Below are 20,047 nucleotides of genomic sequence, written 5' to 3'. Positions count from 1 at the left end.
CCCAGCTCCTGATGGCTCCCCAGAATCACCCCCAATTTTCCCGTTTCTCCCTTTTCTACATATTCCACTAGGATCTGTGTTTAAACCCTGTAACGCTGAAGCCCTCTCATACCTGCCGGGGACTGCAGAGGGACACGGGTACACTTACAGTGTGTCTCAGTGTCTGACTCTAGCGTGTGTAGGAGTGGAGGGGTTAGAAACTGGGAGTAAAGCATCCCCACTCTGTCTTCCTCCTAACCCCACCGCCCCCCCTCCCCGCCCCTCGCAGCCCCTCACTTCATGGTTCTTGAGGCGCAAAGTGCTCTCTCCTGTTTCTGGCGTCAGCAGCTTGGGCACCCCAGGCTCAGGTCAGCTGGAGAATCCCCCACTCAACGGGTCCGCACCTGCATCCCAAGCTTCAAAGTTGTGAAAAACAGCGTCTGGGAGCAGAGGAGCCAAGGTTGAGGCCAGCCGTGCCAGCGGCTCTCCCCTGGGGGAGAGGGTGCACCGGCTCTTGGAAGGGGCAGCGGAGGCGGAAGGGAGGAGGGGAGTGGGTGGGGTGGTAGGGACCAGCTGCTGGGGAGGCCAGGAGCAAGGTGGCACCCGGCAGCCTGGGAGCCGGCTCTGGGGACGCACCAGGCAGCCAATGGCTGAGCAGAGTTGTACAGCAGATGGCGTCCGACTGCGCTGTTCCTTCCTCGTCCTCCTCCTCCTCCTCCTCTCGCTTCAGTGCTGAGGAGCCAGAGTCGCCACCGGGTTGCCAGAAGCTGGAATGGGTGGTCTCCCGACACACATCACCATCTTTCTGGCGCTCGGGAAGCTCGGGGCGAGGTGGCTCCCGGAGGCTGCGGCGTCTCGGGCCAGGCGGGTGAGTGCGGCAGGCGCGCCCGGAGCGGGATGCGGGCCGCTAGCCAGCGGGGGCGATCAGAGGCAGCGACCGGGGCGGGAGGGTGCACCGCGGGCACGGACTTTGCTTTTTCCTCCCTGGACAGCCTGCCTCACCCCTTCTCCTAGACAGATGCCGGAACTTGCTAGCCGAGCTTCTAGGGCGCTTCTGGCAGCCAGAGGCAGGGGCTGTGGAGGGATGGGCTGCCCGGGGCGCGCGCCCAGACCCTGTATTGGGGAGCAGAAATGCCCCACTTAAAGACTTGGGCACAGATATCAGGCAGTGAGACTGAGTCCTCTGATTCTGGAGGCGGGAGCTCTGTTTCCTCCACTTCCAGCTGCTTTGGCTGGTACTGAAGAAGGGAGTCTGGGTCCCCATCCTGAACGGGGAACCTCGGAGCCCAGGATGGAAGGGCGGGGAGTTCTGCGGGCTTCGGCTTTGCAAACAGGTTGACAGAGGGTTCCCTTTCGGTAGCGCGGATGCAGACTGTGTACCTGCTAGTGGGCGTTCAGTGCTCCGAGGGTGGCTGAGCTAGCCCAGAAGTTTTGCAGCTTCCCCTGCTTTATCAGGGAATGTCAGGAGGCTGCAGCAACAGTTTACATTGCCACTGTCCCTGCGGTGGGCGAGGGGCATGCCGGGGAGAATGGGATTCAGGTCTGGTGTGACATTTGGCTGTTCATCAATAGAAAACTGTCAATGGAGCCTGAGAGTGAGGGGCAAGGAGGAGGACACGTGTAATTTTTAAAGCCTTACCCATGGGCTCCTGTCACCTCTCCTATCTAACATCTCAGGTAGTATTTCAGTTATTTGAATATGCAAGTGAAACCCCCACTCTTAGGAGTCCTCATAGTTTGAGTCTTTGGAGTTGGAACTCCTGGGTGTGTGTTTGGGGAGGGGGTCATTATGCTCTCTCAATCTCTTTTTGAAATAAGCGGGGGGGTGGGGACTTTATTTCAGGGGAAGGGTGATCGAGCTAATGGTACTTTTTTGGGAAATCATTCAGAGCCTTCCTTAAGCGATTACAGTTCAGTTCCATTCCGTATGGTCAAGGTGGAGTTCAACTAAGATTATGGTACCTGGGCATGTTCTCTGGAAGACTCCGAGTTATTTGGTGCTCTGTTCATGGCCAGGGTGGTCTGCTAGTAGTCTGCAGTTTCCCATCTTTATGTGCATTTGTGCTCTTGTGCGTGACAGTAGGCGGGAGGAGCCTGCTTGGTGTTTTCCAGGAGTGTACCTGTGGGTGCTCTGTTATCACAGAAATGGTGACCCATGCAGGCTGGGTGCAGGGCAGCCAGGCTGTGGGGGGAGTTTTTGTGTGTGTCTGTGCGTGCACAAACACACACGTGCACACGGAGTGTCCTTTTGGCATGCAATTTTTGGCTGTCAAAGCGATGCACTTATCTCCCAGGAAGTGTGAGGACAGTATGTGTTTGCTGGGGGGCAGTGATCTCCAGGGAAGCCTTTCTGTGTTCTAGGTGTATTGCAGCTTTTTTTTCTTAAGGCTTCGTGAAAGCCATTGAGGATATTACTAACCAAATCAAGAAGTACTATCCAGTGGAGAGTGAAAAGCTCATGCGTTTGTGGGTTGAAAGCTACATAAAGTTTTCTGCTTTCTGTGGGTAGATAAGCCAACTGAGTAGGTTCCTTGGAATTAGCTTTCTACTATGCCGGGGCATTGTGGTTTTTTGTTGTTGTCTGTTTGTTATTCCACCCACCAGCTGGGATTTGAGGACTGGAAACTCTTCTTCATGCAAATTTAAGAACTACAAAGATAATTCTCCTGTCCCTGTTACCACATACACAGATACAATAGTTGACTTCAAAAATGTGGGCTAGGCTTGCACATTAGCACAGACTTAGCACAGACAGTTCCAGCAGCGCTGATACCTACAAACCATTCGGGGTTCTGAGGATTGGAGATGATCCGTGCTAAGTGCTTGGAGATGTGTGGTCCAGGAAAGGACTGCCTGCTGCTGGAAGACTTTGATGGCCCATTATGAGAGTTCATAACATGTAGGATTACTTTATATTTACCTTATTAGTAAATCAATGCTTGAAAAATGATCTTTACAATGTTTCTTAATCCTCCGTCACCCCAGACCCCATTGTTTTTAATTAAAGTGTTTGCTTGTTAAAGAATTGAAGGGCTAAGAAGCAGAAAGACTGTTAGACAAGTGGACAGTAATTACTTATCCTAAAAAATATTAACACAGACTATACAGTTTGAGGGTTGACATTAATTAATTATCAACTAAAGGTACCTTTCTGTTCTCTGCTGAGTGTGCCTTTTGAGAGGAAGAAGGTAAAGATTTAAAGAAAAATGGTACGTCTATAATGTACTCTATCAGGAAGGCCATTAGGACCTTGTCTACTTGCTGCAGATCCTGTTTCTGAGGGAATAATACTTTTATTGATATTTGTAAAAAAAGTTTAACTTTAAATAACAGACTGAAGAAGCAGAATAAAAAATTAGGAGTTAAGTTAATGGAAGAGGACTGTCCAAACAAAAAAATTTCCAAAGTATGTCAATTCATTTTAATTATACTCTACCAACTGAAGCTGGAGTCATATGATTTCTTCAAAGAAAAACAAAATCCTGCCCAAACTGCAATTTTGCTGTTCTGCACACCTGTATAACGATTATTAAAGTAATAGCATCATTTCAAAGGTTTGAATAGAATGATGAAGAATAGTTGACTGGTCCCATTGAGTTAAGAGTCAAAATGACAAATGATACAATATATTAAGTACACAATCAAGACAAACAGATTAAAGGAGTCTAAGTAGTGATTACTGTACTACTTGGTGGAGAAAAGAATAGCACCATTAACAATGCAGCTGCTTCACAGACGCTCTGCAGAAAAAGTGTGAGATGGTCTTTGACTGACTGGAGGGCATTTCAGTTAGAAACATTTTCTATAAGCTACTTAGATATGCTTTTGGATTTTTAAAATATGAATTACTCATAAGTGCTTTATGCTTTTAAAAGACTTTCTCCACTATGTAACTATACAGGAAGCAGGTACATTCACTTTAACACCAGGTAGCTTCCTAAATATAGCACAGATCCTTAATTTAGAGCTGTTAATGGGATTAATATCTAAGTGATAATTCACATGTTAAACCTGTGAAAGGAGAAGAATTTTAAATTCCACTCTGAATTTTAGGAGTTTTGGAAGTTGTGGGTTTGAGTGGGATCAGTGGTGTAGCAGATGTGAAGCCCTGGTCCTCTTGCTCCAAACATTTTATTCAACCTTTAAAATTTCTCCATTAATTGGGATTATTTTGTTGGTGTTTTACTAGCATTTTCATGGGTGGTTTTTCGTAGCGCATAGAAGCTATTGATGAAAGCAAACAACGAAGATTAGGAGCAGGTCCCTGTCAACTTGTATGTAGCTCTTGACTGAGGGGGAACTAGAATCACAGTCACTGAGTTCCTAGGATTAGGCTTTCATTCTGAGCCATGTTGCCTGGAGTAGGCCAGTTGTACAAAATGTAAATACTTAGTTATTTTTCAATTGTAATCCACCTGGGATCTATAGCTACCAGATCAAGCAACTCATTTGAAGAGGAAACTAAAATATTAGTGAAATCATTTGCTCCAAGTCTTTCGGTTGACTTCTAAAATCAACCTTGGAGATGCCCCTCACTGCTGGAGGGGGCTCAGAGTTACTGCAGGGCGGATAGTTCAATGCAAGCATGGTTTATACACCAGTTATGACCTCCAGCACATGCACTAACTACTCTACATTTTAAGAGTTTGTGTATATGCTTTTGTGATGAATAAAACACATTACATTTAAAAGCATCACTATTCCTACTAGCTATTGGTCATTAGGCATGTTTGCAATTAATGGCTTCTAAAAATGTAACTCTCCACTGTGATGTGGAAATCTGTAGAAATTTTTGAAGTTAAAATAAAAGAGGTCCTTATATCAAAGAAGGTTGGACATTGACCTAGATGTAAGGATCTGTGAAAAGGTGGAAATGTTCCTGCAGGGAACAAAAGGCTCTCATTGTTGCACGTAGATATTTTGCAGCAAGAGACACTATGTCTGCTTTTGATTTTGCCTCTCTAGGCGTATTCTAATTATGAGCCTCTCATAATTAAATACACGGCAGCTAAAAAGAGAGTCCTAAGTAACTAATGCACAAACAACTCCTCAGTGCCTTGACTGGGGAGGAGCTCTTTGCTGTGTTCTGCCTGCGTGAGTGTTTGACTGCAGATTTGTAGTCTACTGTTGTGTTAGGGAACAGCTCATTACTTCTGGAAGAATCACAATGTTGAGAAAAGCACTCAAGTTCATGGCAGTTAGGCACCTTTGCCACGGTCTTAGACTGTAGTTTTGCAGTAATGCATATTTTAATTTTGGGTTTTTCAGGTACTTATTTTTAAAAGCATACCATGTAGTACACATTAATGAAAGATTTTAATTATAATAAGACTAAGGCTTGCGGAATCTCTCCTTGCAGAGTTTGCTTCTGGGCTCTATTGATTTTTACCTTTCGTGCTTATGTTAGACATTTTCAGGGTGATTTGGCCAGTGTGCACTGATACAGCCTTACTGACTATAAAAATATCGAAATACCTCTGCACCACTAGGTAAATGAGTTCTGTTCTGAGCCTCCTGAAGGGCCTACTGCCACCTCAGGCCTACTGGCCACTCCCTTGAGACCTTATTGATCATTTCTTGTTGCAGCCACTTGGTATGGCAGTAGGGCTGGGGACCTGCTCCAGGGCTATTGTTGGAGCCTCTTCTGATTGGTTGGTGCTTGAGCTCTACCACTTGGTGAATATTTTTATATTGTCCCTTGATATTTTTATCCATAACCTGAATAAATGCAAGCATTGGCATTATCAAGTAGTTGAACTTGAAATCTGCTTAACTTTACATTTTAATTTTTTATGTTTAAGATTTATATCTATTAAATATTATTTGCATATACTTATATTACTAAAAAGCCCAAGGTTACCTAGATACCTTTCATTTAAAGCCACTCTACTTTCTTTCTTTTCTTTTTTTTTTTTTTTAAATATATTTTATTGATTTTTTTACAGAGAGGAAGGGAGAGGGATAGAGAGCTAGAAACATCGATGAGAGAGAAACATCGACCAGCTGCCTCCTGCACACCCCCCACTGGGGATGTGCCCGCAACCAAGGTACATGCCCTTGACCGGAATCGAACCCGGGACCCTTCAGTCCGCAAGCCGACGCTCTATCCACTGAGCCAAACCGGTTTCGGCAAAAGCCACTCTACTTTCAATTTCATTTGTCTCCCCCTGCCCCAACATAAACTAACCATACTAAGTCATAATGGAAAGGGGCAGAGCCAAATTTCTCAGCTAGGTCATCTGCCAGAACTATGTACACCTTTCTACCTCACCTAATTAAAATGCATGTATATTGGAGTAGTTAAACAGGCTATTTTTTTTTGGGGGGGGGGGGAAGCAATTATTTTTTCCATCTCCATTTCTAGTCTTCAGAAGTAACTTAGTTATTTGTATCTACTTTCATTCATTTTTGTGATTCAATATTGTTAACAGGGTTTTGTTTCACCCAAATTGACCCTTTCTGTGAACTGGAATATCTTCGGGCCAAGCACGGAGAAGAAAGGGATATTGATAAGTTTAAGGCTCTATAAGGAAAATCCTTCGGTTGTTTCTTTTGAATCTCTTCTAGCTAAAACTAAAAGCAAACACTGCTAGAGGGGGCCCTGAAAAATACTATTGAAGTTTTGCTTCTTTCTTTTTGTTTTTTTTAGTGGCAAAGTTCTTTTTCTTTTCCTTTTTCTTTTAAATTTCTTTATTGATTAAGGTATTACATATGTGTCCTTATCCCTGCATTATCCTCCCAACCTCCCGAACTCATGCCTTCACCCCCCTATTGTCTGTGTCCATTGGTTAGGCCAGTGGTTGGCAAACTCATTAGTCAACAGAGCCAAATATCAACAGTACAACGTTTGAAATTTCTTTTGAGAGCCAAATTTTTTAAACTTAAACTTCTTCTAATGCCATTTCTTCAAAATAGACTTGCCCAGGCCATGGTATTTTGTGGAAGAGCCACACTCAAGGGGCCAAAGACCTGCATGTGGCTCGCGAGCCACAGTTTGCTGACCACTGGGTTAGACTTATATGCATGCATATAAGTCCTTTGGTTGATCTGTTCCCCTTACCCCACCCTCCCCTACCTTCCCTCTGAGGTTTGACAGTCTGATCGATGCTTCTCTGTCTCTGGATCTGTTTTTGTTCATCAGTTTATGTTGTTCATTATATTCCTTAAATGAGTGAGATCATGTGATATTTATCTTTCTCTGTCTGGCTTATTTCACTTAGCATAATGCTCTTCAGTTCCATCCATGCTGTTGCAAATGGTAAGAATTCCTTCTTTTTTACCGCAGCATAGTATTCCATTGTGTAGATGTACCACAGTTTTTTTAATCTACTCATCTGCTGATGGGCACTTAGGCTGTTTCCAAATCTTAGCTATGGTGAATTGTGCTGCTATGAACATAGGGGTGCATATATCCTTCCTGATTGTTGTTTCTAGTTTCTTGGGATATATTCCTAGAAGTGGGATCACTGGGTCAAATGGGAGGTCCATTCTTAGTTTTTTGAGGAAACTCCATACTTGCTTCTTTCTTAAACAGAAAAAATAGTGTTCCAGATCTTACATTAAATTTAGTCATGCCAGCCATTAACTTCCTATTACCCCCTTCTTCTTCTGTGAAGTCTGTCTCCTTTAAGTGGCTCACAAGACCTCCACCTATTTTTAATATGTTTTTAGTGATTTTTTTAGAGAAAGAGGAAGGAAGAGAGAGAGAGAGAGAGAGAGAGAGAGAGAGAGAGAGAGAGAGAGAAAGAAAGAAAGAAAGAAAGAAAGAAAGAAAGAAAGAAAGAAAGAGAGACATCGATTGGTTACTTCCTGCACTCCAACCAGGGATTAAACCTGCAACTTGGGTATATGCCCTGACCTGGACTAGAACCAGTGACTTTTCAGTACACAGCACAATGCTCAACCAACTGAGCCACACTGGCCAGGGTGACCCACACTTATTTTAAAAGGCCCATACTGCTGCTTTGGGCCCCCAAACTCCAGTTATCCAAATTTTATCTGTTAGGCAAGACTCAGTTTTAATTATACTTTCATTGAGTTTTCTCTGATTACACCAATTCACAAAGTCTTCTATGTGAAGAACTCAGGTGGTAATTTCTAATTTTAATGGTTGATTAAATCTATTATCTTATTAGCATCTACTTGTGGAATTCTGATAATAAAGGCTTTGAATGAGAAAGGGCATCACTCTCTACTGAGAATTCCGGAAAATATTTGAGAGGAGAATGTGATGCAGAGTGGGGCCTGGGTGGAACAGCCCTTTGAGGATCTGTAAGGCAAGACTTAACAATAGCCAGGTAGGCAACGACAGTGGTTATCTAGGCCATGCTGCATCAGTTTATCTAATCCTCATAATAAAGTTGCAAAGTGGGTTCAATTATTTAGTTCCATTTTACGTACTAGGAAACAGAGGCTGAGGGACCTTTGGCACCTGGTATGAGGCCAGTGCAGCTGGTTAACTACAGAGCCAAGATTTGCATTCCAGTCTGTTGACTGCCAGGCCCTGATACACCATACTGCCCTAGAGACTGAAGTTTGGGTCATCAGGTTTAGTCTTACCCTTGGCTGGAATTTCTCCCAGATGCAAGAGCGCACATGCATATGTGCACACGCACACAGACAAACACGCGCACACACACACACACATACTCACACACTCACTCACTGCCAGAGCCTCACACACAGTGGAGATGACTAGCAGAGAATTGCTGAGTCACTTCTCCCTGGACATAGATGGGTTATTTGGAAATATGAGAAAAGGCTGTATTTTGATTTGACACAGACCCGATGCATGAAAATTATATCTTAGATTTGTAAAGAGCTTGAGACATTTGTATATAAAAGTGTTGGCTTCCTGGGGAATCACTGGAATTCAGAAAATCCAGGCATACTTAAGAAAACCGCATCATATTCCTTTTCACTATTAGCTTATCATTAAGGCAGAACTGTTCTGACTATGTATAGCATTAGCTTTGAAATTAGCACAAGGAGCAGGAAAGGGGCAAGAGCAGTCTTCAGTTGTGAGTGTGAGTGGGCTGGTAGTGGCCTTGGTCACTCCCGTGATTGGGCTGAGGATCTGGTCAGGCGAGTGCCCTTCTCTGTCCTCTTTATTCCAGGTACATCTGGACAGGAAAGTGTCCTTGGTGGAAGGGGACAGCTATACTAAGAAGAGAAGGATAGTTCTTTGGTTAAGCCTGCATGAGAAGTCGCATTTCTGAAGGTCTGTCTCTTAAAAGTGTTTTGCTGGGTCAGCATGAGGTCTCTTGATATGAACTTCCATAGGAATATATAATATCCCAGTTTCTGATAACAAAATTTTGTAACAATTTCTATAGAAATGTACTGTTGGAGTATGACCAGCTTTTCTCCTTGCCTCTGGCACAATCATATATTAAAAAAGCTTAGACGATTTGAAATTGTAAAGAGATATTTTTACTCATTCTCAGGAATGAACTTCTTTACATTCAAAGCTATCTAGGAATGTGGTAGGCTATATCTAGGAAATGTGGGTTCCCATCTTTGGGGGTACTTAAACAGAGGACAAACAAGTACATGTTAGGGTATTCTACAGAGAGAACATGCACATTGGATATTAATAACAGATTTATTGAGCTTATGCTATGTGCCAGATACTGTTCTACATATGAAGTCCTCTCAAAAAGCTTGGAGTCCATTGTATTATCATTATTCCCATTTACAGATGCAGAAATAGTCAGTGACTTGCAGTCTCACAGGTCAGGATCTGCACTCAGTCTGATTCTAGAGCAGCTTTCTTCAACAGAAATTGAGCATGAGTTGCAAATACAATTCATATACAAAATCTTAAATTTTCTAGTAGTAGCATTGTAAAAAGGAAAAAAAATGAAGTTAAGTTTAATAATATATTTCAATAATCTAATATATCCAGGATATTGAAATTTTTACATGTATTGATTATGAAAAAATTATTAATGAGATTTTATATTATATATATATATATATATATTTTTTAAAGTATATTTTATTTATTTTTTACAGAGAGGAAGGGAGAGGGATAGAGAGTTAGAAACATCAATGACAGCCCTAACAGGTTTGGCTCAGTGGATAGAGCGTCAGTCTGCGGACTGAAAGGTCCCAGGTTCGATTCCAGTCAAGGGCATGTACCTTGGTTGTGGGCACATCCCCAATAGGGGGTGTGCAGGAGGCGGCTGATCGATGTTTCTCTCTCATTGATGTTTCTAACTCTCTATCCCTATCTCTTCCTCTCTGTAAAAAATCAATAAAATATATTAAAAAAAAAAAAAAGAAACATCAATGAGAGAGAAACATCGACCAGCTGCCTCCTGCACACCCCCTACTGGGGAAATGCCCACAACCAAGGTACATGCCCTTGACCAGAATCAAACCTGGACCCTTCAGTCCACAGGCTGATGTGCTATCCACTGAGCCAGACCGGTTAGGGCTATATTTTTTGTACTTAGTCCTTGAAATCCAATCTGCATTTTACACTTGTAAGCATCTCTCAGTTCAGACTAGCCTTGTCTCAAATGCTTAATAGCAGCACATGCCTGGTGGCCACCAAATGGTATGTGCCTAGAACTTGCACGATGAATAATTCCACTTTACAGGCTGTCTGTTGCCTGCCAGTTTCCTTACAAGGCTTATATAATCAGTCTTTGCATATATTATACAGTTCATCTATTTATTAACTCCACCTTTAAATATCAGCATGAATGATCTCTTAAGTAAAAGACTTAAAACACTTCTATGACCTCTCTCAGGAACACACTTACTTTTACTTCCTTTTTTAAAAAGAATATGTTTTTATTTATTTTTGAGAGAGAGGAAGGGAGAGGAAGAGATAGAAACATGGATGAGAAACATTGATTGGCTGCCTCCTGTACGCCCCCTACCGGGGATGGAGATGGAAATCTGAGCTGTACCCTGACCAGGAATTGAACTGGCTACCTCTTGGTGCATGGGAGGATGCTCAACCAACTGAGCCAAACCAGCCAGCACAACTTAAAACCTACAAGATAGGAAGATTTCTCTGTATATTACATGTAAAAAACAAGTCCTATATGCCTTTTGTTTGTGAAGATGGAGCACATCTGGATAGTTTCCACTTTATAACTATTTGTACACATTATGGAATCACTGTGCCCTTTTTATTTACAGGCTAAATAATCCCAGTTTCTTTTGTCATTGTTGTTTTGTTTTGGTTTGCTAGCATATATGTGAATGAGAAAGAAAAAATAACCTTTAACTAAGGTTGAACGTCACCAGTTTTTCTCATTTACACTTGCATGTATTACTCAGTCCTCTTTTCTATATCCTTATTGTGATTACTGTAGTCAAAAATGGCATGTGGCTCACCAAAGTGATGTTTCTGATCAAATTATAGTACTTTTTTGGTAGGCTTGATTCATTTCCTGGCAGGTAGAATTCTTCTCAGTTATCCGAAGGGCTTTTCTCAAGTTGAATTTCTGGCAGTAACTGACCCTCTAGGCTGTAGAAGGCTTCAATTGAAAAAGCAGAATGTGACATGCCTTTTATTATGTGTTACATATAAAAACGTCCTGTGTTTCCTTTGTAAGGGCAAACTCTATTCAGCTATACATGATAGTGTGAAACATTTTAATAATTCCAAGCTCTGTCTGGAGGTGAGGGACCTATTACATGATTAGCTTAAATCTGACTTCAGTTGCTCATTAAAAGAAAAGTATTAAGAACAAGGTTTCAATTGCAAGTAAAGAAAAATGTTAAACTTCTTAGGGAGGAATTTCCTAAGACAGACTCCAAGGATGTGTCATTTAATATTATGTACATGGATATTAGATATTTCAGTTGGATTATAGAGTTGCTTGAATTAAAACATCATGCTTGTGGACAGATATATCCCCAGTGCAGTCCATCTTTCAGGTGTTTATTATTATTATTATTTTATAACTAAGCAGTTTTCACACAGCAAGACAAACCAATGGAGATTGCAAGGTGCATTTGTTTGTTAGCTATATGAATACGTTCAAAGAGCATTTATTGAGCACCTGCTGTGTCCAGGGTGCAGAGTAGATGAAAGCAAGTATGTGATGCCAGCCCCAATTTCCAGGACTCTGAAGTCTCACTGGGAAGATGTAGCATGCACTTCCCCTGCCCTTGGCAAAACAGAATCACCTTGTAAGATATGTGTGAGATTTTCCCAAGTAAGAGCTGAGAATGCTTCTTATTTATATTTGGATCTTCAGCACCTTGCAGAGAATAACTGCACAATAGCTGTGTGTTGGATTAAATGAAAGTGGTGCATTGATTTAATTTTTATGTGTGAATTAAAATACAGCTTTCACACTATCTTTATAATGCGGGCACCTATATACAATCTCATTTTAAATAATGAGGATGAATAAAGTCTCATCCCAGTCCTTTTGCTATTCCCTGGCTGGACCTGCTCTGCTAACTCCAGTTGGTAACTCCTAGCAGCTTAGCTGCAGTTGAAAAAGATGGTTCTAACTTGAAGGGAGTGTGGGCCTCTCGTTTCAGCATGCCAGGGTTCTGTCAGGAGTTAGCCTCAGTCACAGAGTCCTTCAGTGTACCAAAAAAATCTATTTTGTTTTGTGGATGAAGAACCTTGACATTCACTAAGGCTAAATAATCCTTGTAAGTGTGCATAAGAGAGGTGGGGAGTAGGATGTGATAAGAAATATGTTTACATATGCCTGCATAGAGCTTCCAATGATTATCGATGAATAGAGCTAACCACGATCAGGACGAGCACTTTGTGTGTGTAAGCAAGAGGAATCAGTGAATGATTGGCAACGCTACATAACCTACAGAGGTGGTTATGAGTATCTCATCAGTGATAGAATGTGCTGCATTACTAGTTTGGCAATTTGGCCAGCTACAAAAAATTTGACATAGACAGTGAGGGCATCTGCTCATCAGGAAGGTATTTCTTTAGCATTTTATAAGCAAGGCCTTTAATCTACTTTGATAGAGTAAAATAATTCTTTTCAGCATATCATTTTCCTCATGGAAAATTTAGCCAATGGTTATGTAGTGTTTTCTATGATGTGCAAGGCACTATGCTTGGCCCAGTGAGGTGTGCAGCCAATCCTGAGAACTGGCCATACCCCTGAGGACTTTTCATGGATTCATGTGAAAGAAGGAGAAAAAAGAAGGATATTTCAAAGATAAAATTGCATCTGTGGAGTTTTATAGATTAGTAGATTCTACTAATGGGAAGGAAGAAATTGGGCTCCCTATAAACCTGCTTGTTTTTTTCTTATAGTTTCCCCAACATTATTTCTGATTCTGGGTTATATATGCTAGTCACTAAGACTGGTTATATGTATTCTCATTAATATAACATCTTATGTCATGTAGTGTTTTGAAGCCCATGGCTTATGAATCCTCTTCAAGATTCATTAAAAACAACAATAAGCTATCCTGCAGCCTGGCAATGTGGGCAGATTGGCTTATCTCTGGTTTACTGGTCTGTATAGAACTTTATCCCATTCTCAAATTCTGTGTTTTGAAAACTTGTGATGCTCACAGTCTAAATAAAGTGAGACCCAAATCCTTCTAATCTAAGGTAAACAGTTTTGTCCTGGCATGTGTCAGTGAGTGGCGGAGAAATGTACACAGGGACAGAGTTATCCATTGATTTGGCAACAGGGTTGGCAAGCATAAATGTCTGGTAAATGCCTACAAGATAAAAGCATCTGAAATAGCAAAGTAGTCAATCAGCCTCAAGAACTGAAAGCTAAGAGATGCTCAAAATAGTATGAAATCATTCATGTTGTGAAGGCTTAAGATGGGAACATAGAATGATGGAAATTTGGTAGGGTGCACGTGTAAGGACCCCTTCCCCCCTAAAAGAAAACATGCATATTTGAATGATAGGAAAGTGATAGCAAATGCAAGATGAGAAATGACAGGAAGAGAGGAACAGAGGAAGGGAATTATTCAACTGAAAGGGGAAAAACATTCTCAGCTGTTGTGACTAGACATGTGTTCGGAAATGTCATTTTATTGAAATCAAATATGAGCCGATTAGAAGGGAGTGGAGGAAATGCCTTGGGAAAGAGTGCATACTACCCCGGAGGTTGAGTCAATTGCAAAAGTGGGAGAAATCTGTATAACTCAGGTTATGCATTCTCTTGGATTTAGAGAAACTTTTTTTAAAGAGAGCAACAACAAATGGCAGAGCAATGAAGCAGTGCGTGATACAGCAAAATTTAATGCTAGATATAATGTACCATTATAAGTTCATATGTAGAATATGGAAGTGCAAGTCTTTCCCATTTAAAACAAAAAATCTACTCTTGACTCCCCTTCTACTTATCTCTTCATCTACTTGCCTTCCTTTCAAATTATACCTTCCTAAACTAGTCGGATTTGTCACTTTTTCCCCTGTCTGGCTTATCCAGCCTGGACTGTGCCCCCCACTGCTCCAACGTAAATGGTTCTTGCCAAAGTCATGAATTACTTCCCAGTTGTCAACTCCAATGGATACTTTCCAGTCTCTTTTTATTGTAATGATTAAAAGAAGAATCTTGGTATATTAGAGGAGCCAAGAATGGATTGGCAAAGTTCTCATGATCTTGTCATTTTGATTCTCCCTTTTAAAGCTGCCAAAATAACTACTGAAGATTTAGACAAGCAAAATGGGCAATTTTGGACTAAATGTAAACTGGAAAAGATTGAAATGTATGGCACTTTGCCAAAGAGAATAGCTCTGAAATAAAGTTGAAATTGGAATATCAGCCTTCAAAATTGAGCAAGACATGGGTAAGTGAAAGGAAATTTAATTAGGATTTATTAGTAGAAAATATAACCATCATTTATGAAAGATCCCCTGTGTACTCCACAGGGATGAAGGGAAACATTGCTCAGTACACAGATGTGTTCCTCTTCCTAGAAGTCTTTGAAGCCTAAAGAAGTTCAAAGGGCGAAGTTTTAAGGAATACATAAAGATGAACATGCACTCAGATACATTGATCCAGAGTGTGGAGAAAATGAAGGATGTGCTTGTAGAATATTTTGATTGGCATCTTTCAAAGACCACTTCAGTCCCCTACCTAATAATTGCTGGTGGGTAGGGTTTCCCAACTAAATTCAAAGATAACTGTTTACAGACTTCTAGGTTTATTTCATATTTATTTTTCCTTATTTTTTTATTTGTTCAGAAACTGTCACTTTAAAAAAAATCAAGGGAGAGGAGAGATGGAAGGTGATAAATATTAGGCCAGTCCTTTTTAAAGAGAAAAGACACACTAATGCCACCACCACGATCAGGAGCAGACGTTTATTAAACACCTGTCCTAGTCTTTTAAGTTGTCTCTAAGGTCAGTGAGAAATTCTGAGTGCTCAGACACTCTGCAGGGAAATGTATCTAGAGAAAAAGAATGCATCAGCTCATCTTTAAAAAAGACTCAGGAATCAAGGCATCCCCAAAGCACCCTTTCAAATCCAACAAGTCAAGCAAACTATGGTTAATGATATGCTTGTGTTTTCCAGAGCTGACATTATGGCATTAAAGAAAATTTATGAAATGTTGGAGTTTACATTAGAGTTTTATTTTTGTGCTTTGTGTACACTTGAATACACTGGATCTCAGTGTATAATTTCTACATAATTATTATCTCATTTGTGGGACACTTGTGTTAAATGGTTACCAGACTATCTTGTAATTTTTGTTTGAATATGTTATGATATGTTATGCTATTCAATGTAATGTTATTTAATATGTGTGTATGCATATATATGTTTATGTGTGTTTGCATGTATGGTTCATGTGTGTGCATTTGTGCATGTGTGTGCGTGTGTGTGTGTGTGTGTGTGTATGTTCTTTAAAATATCAAGTCCTTGATCAGGAAAACAACCTCTACTTATAATTTATAGCATGTTTCCTTTGGGAAATATAATCCAATTTATGGCCCAGTTTCTCAGCACACATTAGAGCAGAAAGAAAAGTGTCTTTGTTGCCAAGTGGCATTAATATAAATACTGTTATAGTGCAGCTTAATTTGTGTTCTGGCTTTTCTTTTCATATGAGTATTATAAGTGCTTTAAGGTCCCAAGCCTTGTATTATATTTGGATTCTCTCCATTATGCTGAGCACATTACTGTATATATAGTAGGAGCTAATTTAAGCTCTTCTTAAATGAATCATATTAAAGTAAGAAAAAAACAAACTTGAAAACCTTATTGAACACAGGTAATTCTTGCTTTGATGATTTAGCATTCCTTTAGGAACTTGGAGTATTCCCAGAAACACTAAGAAAATCAATTACCATTGAATGGCACTACAAATTGTGTTTATTTAGGGTTTCTGGGGTTTTAGACATACAATAAATGGAATTTTATTATATATAAGGATAGAAATGCATGCATATGGATCCATTCAGTCTACAACAATCCTATGGCAGAATGCAAACAGACTGGCTATGGATGCAAATGGTGCTAATCCTATGGAGGGACTGATGTCAGACCTCCTGCAAAAGGGGGTGAACTCAGCATACAATGGAGAGAAATCATAGAAGAGCCTGGGAGACTGGCCTGAATCTGGGTGAAATTTAAAGGTCAGAGTTAAAGAGGTCGATTGGTAAAGGATGCAGACTGGCTGACTACCAGATAGACACGTGTGTGTGTGTGTGTGTGGCCTGTTTTGATCTCTATGTCCCCAAATCTTACCCCAACTGAATTTGATTTCCTCTATGCAGGGTTAGCAGATTCTACTTTGCCCCAAGTAGCAGATTCTACGTCACTTCCTCTGGAGACTTGTCCAAGCTCCCAGCTCCCTCCTGTTAGTACACTGTGGCTCCTCACCACTTCACATGCCTGGCAGGCTCCACATACAGCCCCTGTCTACTTCTCCAGCTCTCTGGCCTCCTCTCAGACCAGTCTTCCTGGTTTCCAGTTACCCTGCCTGGCTTGCCTCCAGGTCCTTGTACCTATGCCCTGCTCTCTCTTTTCAGGACAGTGGCCCTGCCCCAAGCCCCCTTTTATTTCAGTGCATACTTTCATAGCACCAGTGCCATTTCCTTAAAAATATAATCAGTGTAGTTACTATGCAACATGTGCATTTAAAAAATTACCATGTCATGCAAAATGGTACCATAAAAACCACAGGGCTTATGGGAAAATGGAGTAGGAGTACAACATTCAAAACTCACCAGGTGACACATCAAAAAAAAAAAAAAAAAAAAAAAAAAAGGATAGCCCTGGCTGGGTGGTTTAGTGGGTTGGAGTGTCATCCCATACACCAAAAAGGTTGCATATTCGATTCCTAGTCAGTCACATACCTAGATTGTGGGTTCAATCCCAGGTAGGGCACATATGGGAGGCAACTGATCAATGTTTCTCACATTGATGTTCCTCTCTCTCTCTCTGTCTCTCTCTCTCTCTGTCTCTCTCTCCGTCCTCCTCCCCCTACCCCCCCTCTAAAATAAATGAAAACATGTCCTCAGGTGAGAAAAAAAAGAGATCAGAATCTAATACGAAGTGGTAGTATGCTTTTGCACATGTAAAATCATTAATGCATAAAGACTTCAAAATACTGTCTTTTCCATTGAAAAAGACATGACGTTTATTGTGGAAGTGGGCTTTGGAAAGGCTGCTGCTTGTGAGTGGTGAAGTGGTGGAAGGAGGGCTGTCTGAAACCCTTTGGAGAGTTGTACCACCAGAGGTGACCTGAGGTCCCTGGAAGAAGGCCCCTGGCCTGTGTTCCACGTGCGTCCCTACATGGCTCTGTTCAGCCGGGTGCAGATTTCTGCCTGTTCATCTAGAGTTTCTCACAGATGAAATTGCTGTAAAAGCAAACACAAAATCCTGTTATGCTCAAACTGTTCCCTAATACGTTGACTTCACAATTTTAAGCAACTATTAAAACAGAACACACTGTGCACTGTTATAAACTTAAACTTGCACTTATTTGTGTTATGTTCCATGAATGCCTTATTCCCCATCAGATTGGGCACTAGAAAGGCAGGGCCGGCTCACGTTCATCTTTGCAGCCTGTCACCTAGCATGTCGCCTGGTCAGTGGTAGGCACCTGATGAGTGAATGAATGAATCTTTTCCTCTCATCTTCCACTTACTCAGGACCCTCATGCCTGGGGCATACCCTATGAGTGAAAGGTTTATGGCTGACTAAGGCTTAGTGTGTTTTTCTACATAGAGAGAAAAATTTTGGGATAGTTTCTTAATTATACGCATGGTCCCTGTATCAGGCAGAATTGAGCTGGAAAATCAGAGCTCTTGCCAGGTTGTTCAATGGAGGGAATTAAAGATGGGCATTCATTCAGAGGGTGCTTTTGAAAGCTAAAATAACCTAAATGTCTGTCCATGCATGGATAAAGAAATTGTGGTATGTGTACAAAATGAAATATTATTTCACCTTAAAAAGGGCTATTCTGCCATTGAAACAACATGGATGAACCTGGGAGAAAACATGTTAACTGTAATAAGCCAGACAGAGAAAGAAACTGCATATCTCACTTATATTGGAATCTAGAAAAGTCCAATATGTAGAAGCAGAGAGTAGAACCATGGTTACCAGGGGCAGCAAGGTGTGGGAAGTGAGGAGATGGATAATGGGTGAATAAGTCTAGAGGTCTAATGAGCAGCATGATGACTGTAGTTAATGAGACTGTATTGAATACTGGGAATTTGATGAGGGAGGTTTCAGGTGCTCTCATCAGATACACACAGTAACTGTGAGAAGATATGTTAATTAGCCTGACTGTAGTAATCATTTCACTATGTATACGTACATGAAATAATCATGTTGTACCCCTCAAATATATACAATTTTTATTGAAAACAGAAACAAGCGATGGTGAAGCAGTTCAGAACTTGCCTATAGCAGGAAGCTGCTGCCCACTGTAGGGCTGGAGGGACCCCTGTGTGAAGTGGTCTCAATGGAGCCTGGGCAGAGCCACCCAGAAGCACCTGCAACCACAAAAATCATAGCCATTGATGAAAATGCTGCCCAAGTGGTGTTGAGAGTAAAAAACTACCCAGTTTCTCCATTCCTACCCCCATCTCCTGCCAGTGCCTCTCTTGTAAGAATTTAACCAGCCCTGGCTGGTTTGGCTCAGTGGATAGAGCGTTGACCTGGGGACTGAAGGGTCCCAGGTTTGATTCTGGTCAAGGGCACGTGCTTGGGTTGTGGGCAACCCAGTAGGAGGCATGGAGGAGGCAGCCAATCAATGATTCTCTCTTATCATTGATGTTTCTATCTCTCTCTCCTTCTCCCTTCTTCTCTGAAATCAATAAAAATATCTTTAAAAAGAAGAATTTAAGCAGAGCCAGTTGGCCAGGGAATCCTGGAGTGCAGTTTGCAGGAATCAGCTCCCTGCCCCACAGAGCGGAGCAGGACTGAGGTGGTGAGCAATGGGGCAAAGCGTGGACCCGCTGTTTCATCACTACCCCCTTTTCACCCAATCAGTCAATCAGTGGCATCGGTGCTGCCTATTGATCACTAGGTGAAAGGCTTCTCCATCAATTCATTCAGAGAAATACACAGTGGTTAGGACTTTACCATTATAGTTTCCTTGAGAAAACTTACTGGTTAAGGGATTACTCACATTAACATGTGAAGCGTGGGCCACAGAGATCCAGCTAACCAGAGGGGAACAATGACTGTCAGGAAGAAATTTTGTTCCGAATGAGTCGTAATGCAAAATATTTGTTAAAAAGTCAAGTCTCTCTCTAGCTTCAAATCACAGCAGCAATACAGTGTTTCTCACCTTTACCCCGAATTATTTTCCTTGCAGTTTTTGGCAATATTGTCCTCCAGAAATTATATTTCCAGCTGCATATTAAAGTATTCTCTAGGGCAAAACAAAAGTAATCAAAATGGTGCTTTTACAAATAATGATTTTGAGCACAGATTTTCCCTGAGAATGGGAACATCCTATTTGGGTTGCCTTTTTATTTAGTTCATTCCTTGTATTATTTAGCACAACAACGCCATACACTGCAGAAATGGCTAGGAACATATTTTTTTAGTAAGATATTAAAGGTCCAGGGCAGTGAAAAGACTATACTTTGTAGGCTCCTTTCTTTGTTTTTGTAAATATATGAAG

General features: G+C 41.3%; 1 protein-coding gene across 1 annotated transcript in view; it reads left to right on the top strand.

Annotated features, from left to right (window-relative positions):
• Positions 1–427: 427 nt before the first annotated feature.
• THSD7B (thrombospondin type 1 domain containing 7B) overlaps positions 428–20,047 on the top strand; it is an 885,792-nt gene continuing 866,172 nt past the window's right edge. The window contains exon 1 of the mRNA XM_080669078.1: positions 428–847. The gene's annotated coding sequence lies outside the window, so the exon portion shown is untranslated. The remainder of the gene's footprint in view (positions 848–20,047) is intronic.

Source organism: Plecotus auritus (assembly GCF_963455305.1).
Source record: "Plecotus auritus genome assembly, chromosome: 5".
NCBI lineage: Eukaryota > Metazoa > Chordata > Mammalia > Chiroptera > Vespertilionidae > Plecotus > Plecotus auritus.
The sequence above is the reverse complement of the archived record's forward strand: the minus strand, read 5'-3'. Positions and strand labels throughout refer to the sequence as shown.